A 5,914-nucleotide genomic window follows, 5' to 3' on the forward strand; every position below is an offset into this window, starting at 1 on the left:
TCGTCACTCAAAATATATGCCACTCTGATCACGATAAATTGTATTTGCGAAGTATCCTACAATTCAGATAATAAGTTTAAAGTGAATTGTATATAATATGAAAAGGATTCACCAAAGAAGCAGTTAAGGTACTCACCTCTTAACCCCAAGACAGCTTGCCGCGAACTGAAGTCCAGAAACAAAGGGAGGGGATGTTCCGAAACTCCGTCAGCCATGTGACGTGTGCCTGTGACGTCACGATAATTTCGAACCGATTTATTTATTTAGGCAACGATAAATCTATTTAAAAAACAGCTGGATATCGTAAAGGTCATTTGAAATTTTATCCAATAAAATACATCAATAAATACGGTCATTAACTATATTATAAACAATAAAATATATCCCGCGGAAAATCAATAATAGGATTAACCAATGAGATTCGTTCATTTGGTGCCGCTGATATACAAAAATAGCGCGGAATTTCTTAAGCGGCCAACGGTCAAACCACACGTGATCAATGTTCTAGAATTTTCTAGTCATCTGCGAAGGTCATTAGGTACGTTTGCAAAACACGTCATCGCATTACGAAAAACAGTACATCAACGGTCCGCATTCAACTGTGGTCCCCAAAGCAGCACCACCCCCTCCCACTACTTACGAAGAAAGCGCACCCCATACCCTCACCAACCGTCCTTTCGGCAGTGTCACACTTCTGAAAGTTTTTAAATTGATAATTTTATTTCCTGGACTGTTTCATCCGGTTCTTCCGTTCGTTGAAGTCACCGCCTCATTATGCGGATAGGAGGATGGAGAGCGATTACTACAAGCTGCATATCAACGGAAATACTACGAGGAAATGCAGCGGTATTGACTGAGGTAAGTGAGCACAAGTAATTTTTATGAAATAGTGAACCGTGAAAGTAATTTTTAATCATTATTACCCACAAGCATTAACATGTCACTAATTAAGATCATCTTCTTTCACTATGCTACAGATACTAACTTGCCTGCTCCTTTGTAGAATTTTTCATTTATAATGGCGTAAGTAGCTATCACACCTTTCTTGGCCTCAAAACGGTGTCGCTAAGCCTAAATAAGTATGTCATTATACTTTCATGTGCACGCCGATCAAATTAATAGCTCCTGATTGAAATATAATAATAGCAAAGTAGTATTTATTTTTTCTGGCCATTTGCAGATTCGTTTCCCTGATAGCAAAGCTCAACTTAAGCCATGTCCGGGTGGAGTAACCTGATGACGTTTTCTTTATACAAAGAGATTGCTAAATGGTTCATTACGAACCAACTGAAGATATAAGTCACCTGCGAAAGTTACTACTTCAACGAGAGCATAAGGACCGACGTATAAAAATGATTTTTTTCCGTGAAGATAGACAGCATTCTTGGTCTTAATCGTCGAATCTTAATCAAGGTAAGTCATGTCGTTATAATTTCATAATTAGAATTAATCAGTTTGTAACGACTCAATTCCATTATCTTTGATATGGCAAATTTTATTCTTCATTGAAGGCATAAAAACTGGCATCTTGAGTAGGTTTAAACGTATTTTAAATTAATACAAATTTTTCTTTATTTTTCCCCGAAATAAAACCATTGTTAATTAGAATTATTGCGGATTTTAGGCACCACTTCTTTGCGCCACCAGGCATGCCTATTAGAAGTTCTGTGTTTAGAGATGTTGAGTGAAGGAGATTTCGCAACAGGTCATCGAAGCCACAATGATTCGTCACTTACATCCTTTCAAGTTTCAAGAAGTAGCTGTACGGAAATATTCAATGAATTTCAGCTTCAGCACAAGCCAAGTTCATTGGTATTAGCTTGGTCACCTTTGCTAGAGGGATATTTCAATTGACAAATTGATACTAAATGAGTTTGTAGATTGTTATGAACGCGTTTCTGCATGAGAATATCTTTGAATGTGTAACTTATCAGTATTGTGTAATTTAATGATAATGGTCGAAGTCAACAAAAGCTAAAGAGATACGTATCGTCAGCCCCGTAACTTTTAAACACAAGGTAAGTCGACAAAATAACGGTCAATTTCCTTGAATATTCTTTCGCAACTCGCGAGTTATGGCAGTACAACAAGAAGAGTCTCGTGGTTTACTTCAGTTCTCAAGCTGTTTCGATTTCTCCGTAAACTGTTCAAGTTAATTATTCACTTAATTGATTAATTATTAGTTGATCCGAGGGATCACTTACATTTGCACGTTCATGTGTTAACAGCGCAGTGGGAAGGGGAAAAGAAGCTTATCTACTTCTCCCAGGTCACGCGATAGCGTAAAGCAATACTACGGCATTTATACCTACCTATTGAACTAATCTGAAAATCCTTTTTTATTAATCCCGCTATACTACAAAAACCGATAGCTCCAACATTCCAAGAGTATTTTTTCATTTTCAAAGAGACCCCACGAATTGGGCCAAGACTTTTCCTTCCCATAAGAAAAAAAAGGAAATTAATCAATTTAAAAAATTACTTTCTGCAAAAACTGTTTCACCTCCACGTTGAATAAAACTGCAAGAGGAGAAGACTCCCTACCTTTTACTTGTTACCGGGTCCATCGGCGACAGAGCTCAGCTTTACAACAGCGACTCTTCAAAACACTTATATTCACCTGCACTTCACAGTGAACACAACACTGACAATGAATTATTTGATGAACTCTAGACACTTTCACCTCACTCTTTAGCCGATGAGTAACACATTTTGGTAACTTCACATAATTCCAAGAGACATGCACACTGCTTCTATCGTGATGAAGAACCAATTATAATTATCCTTGCGTTGAGGCAAAGGCTTTAAGAGATCGTTGACAGCTTCCTTATAGGATTGCAGTGTCATTCACTGGATTAATTGAATTGTTCACTCCACCTTTCGTAAACTGTAAAAAGAACAAGAAGCAGCTTCAAGCTGTAGCACTAAAAATTTGGAACTGATGAACGGAAGAGTTCTTAATCATTATACTCGAAAGGAATATGTAGTCAAAACCAAGGATGTGGGAACGAAAACTCCAATAATTGTGACCAAATAATTTGCGAAAGAATTTTCCCTTCTTGATCAAACATTATGAACATTTATGATTAAATTATTAGATTATCATGGATTAAAAGGTTATTTACGAGAATAGGACTCACCCTTACACTTAAGCGACGGAGGATACACCTTCTTACCCTAACCGAACTGCTGTGGGACTAAAACTTCACTAGGTATGTTAGAATGAGGAGGGCAGCCCACGCAAAGTGACGCACAGCTTATTGCTACCAGTCCTGAGAGGTAATGGAGGGCGGGGAATCACTTAGGATGTCAGGGGAGGTTGCCGGGCACAGAGAGCCCAAAGGTAGAGTCAAAATTGTCGGTCTGATTTCGAGTCCCAGTACATCGCGAAGGCCTTTGGGAGGGGTTTGGTTGGCGCGTCGTAGGGTGGAGAGCTGGTTGTTAAGGGGAGGTATTGAAGTAGAAGAAGAAGGGATGGGGGAAGGGGAGTCAGGGCGCCACAAAAGAGACCCTCTACATTCCTCTCGTGACGTCACGTACTTTGGTCGCAAGGTTCGTTTTACTGCGAATAGTTGCAGAGTGAGCTCTTATGTTAATTTAGCTGTGTTAAAGCAATGAATTTACAAGTACGAGTTAAAGCGTGAATATTTGAACCAAATCACATGAATATGGACCTATATTTTGCTATTATGCGTAATATTACTATGACCGTTCGTAGTGCATGCGGTGGTCATCTTGCATGCTGCAAGTTGGTAATTAATCACCCCCTGCCAAACACTCGAAAAGTGGCTTGCGGAGTATTATGCTGATGTAGAAGAATTAGAACATGCAGTATTTTCCGTTCAATTGCCTGCATAATTGGATTTGGTAACACGGTACCTTCTTAAGTTTATATATTTACACATTTTCTTTCACGTTTTTGTGTATCCTATTACCAAACATAAACACCAAGGAGAAGTTCTTATTCATTATACGCAAAAGAAACATGTGATGAAATGTTTTTCATGACAAGTCCTAATTCGATTATTATAGTAATCTTTAAAGTCTCAACTCACCTATTAAGTATCACGGGATTAACTTCCATCCGAATCTTACTTCATTTTCGTAGCATGAACTGTGCTATCCAGAATTGCAATACATAACTTATCTTATGCTATCACCGCTTTCATTTATTGCATAATTTTTATACCTGGGTGGAGGTTGGTGCGATGGCGGTATGTGACGAGGTTTTTAGTTTTCTGATCCCCCGACCAACCAACCACCTCAACTATAGATAGTTAAGATGTAATGGGTAATATTATTGACCTGAATATTTTTCATTTCTATTCAGTATTTTCTGCCTTCTTTTTGTTCTTCCTGATTTAATGTTCCGTGTCTGAGTATTGTTTATTTTTTAATTATGCTTTGTGTGTTCTTTTTCATTTCCGAGGGCTGTTTTTTCCAATCTCCAACGGGTCATGAATTAAAGTCAAAGTGATCGATTAAAAATCATTTCATCCCTAAATATTGAGTACACTTTCGCTTAACTTTCGTCGCAATCGCCTCGGCAATGGTTGTTCTTCATGAATCGTTGCTGCGAATGCCTTTCAATGCATTTTACCGGCATCCTGAATCTAATCGTCCGCTTTAAAACGCTTCCCTCATAGCCAAATTGTCTCTCCGACGAAATATGCAAGTCATAGATACATAGAGGGTGGTCGTAAACGTCCCATTGAAATTGCTCAAAGAACAGTTGGATTGCACCAGCGCTTAGAGGACGGGAGTTGTCATGTATCAGAACACTTCCAGAATTCAGCACGTCTCTTATTTTATTTTGAATGGCTCCGCGCAGTGTGTTTTTTTACCCCAAGCATTTGCAATTATCGCTAATCCCGGCAGAATGAAATCCAAAAGTAACACTTCTTTTTTGTTTCAAAACAGAGTAGCATCATATTTCGATTGTTTCAGGATCGCATAACTTTTCTTGGTTTGCTTGGTGACTTTTAATGCCTCCATTGCTTTGATTGTATCTTTGTTGCAGGTGTCATATGGAATCCGTATCATTCTTAGTCACAGTTGATTTTTAAATGTTTCTCTTTTATCAATATAACGGACAAGAATTTTCAATTCCCATTCATCAAATTTCGTTGTTGTCACTCCACAGTTCTCACTAAGGGAGAGAATCAATGGCTGTGATCTTGCTAATGAGGCTTGCAACTAGCCTTAAACTGACTACTTGTGTTCGCAGATGACTGAGCTTGTGGTAAGGAGGGCGTGGAGTTGCCCGCTGCGTGCAATATCCTTCCGGATTACTCATACGATCCATGCACTAGAACATTGGAACTGCACTCAGCGTCCAAACGAACGGAAGGGCTGGCGGGCGCAGAGCCACCGATCGCTTTCTCCCTTCCCCAGATCCTGCATCCGAGTCAGTGGTCGCCAAAGTGGACCAGCTATCTCCCCATGTCCAACCGAAAGAACTTCTGTGGCCCAAGTCCAGGAGAGCGCGGCTTGCGATGGTATAGGGGGACAGAGATAAGTCGGCGTGTTCCTGGAATGAGCAGGTGATGGCCGTTGGGAATGCGGACGGATGAGGAGAAATCTTTGTTTTCATCAAATTATAATTTCAGGTAGTCTTCCATGATACCCATACTATCTGAGATCTACTTTATCTTAGAATTTAGAGTAACTTCCTTTCACACGTTTGAATTGATATTTCATTGGTCATCATGTGATTCTAATATGACTTGATGTCCATTGGTCTTCAATGTACATCAAGTCATATTAGAATCACATGTAAGGTAGCTATCTGGCTCATGACAAAATTAATCCAACATTCACAATATCGCCGAAGTTAATATCTGCCACATGTTTCTGAAAGAAAATTTCTTCTCGACATAGGCAAAATAAGATAACACGTAATACTTGAAATTCC

At 39.1% G+C, this 5,914-nt stretch overlaps 1 long non-coding RNA gene across 1 annotated transcript; it reads left to right on the forward strand.

The window, feature by feature from the left end:
- Window positions 1-769: 769 nt before the first annotated feature.
- LOC124159881 lies at window positions 770-5,603 on the forward strand. The gene is made up of 3 exons (XR_006865044.1): window positions 770-858; window positions 1,181-1,413; window positions 5,228-5,603. It is a non-coding gene; the product is annotated as an uncharacterized LOC124159881 (long non-coding RNA).
- The last annotated feature ends 311 nt before the right edge of the window (window positions 5,604-5,914 follow it).

This window comes from Ischnura elegans, chromosome 5 (assembly GCF_921293095.1).
Source record: "Ischnura elegans chromosome 5, ioIscEleg1.1, whole genome shotgun sequence".
Lineage (NCBI taxonomy): Eukaryota > Metazoa > Arthropoda > Insecta > Odonata > Coenagrionidae > Ischnura > Ischnura elegans.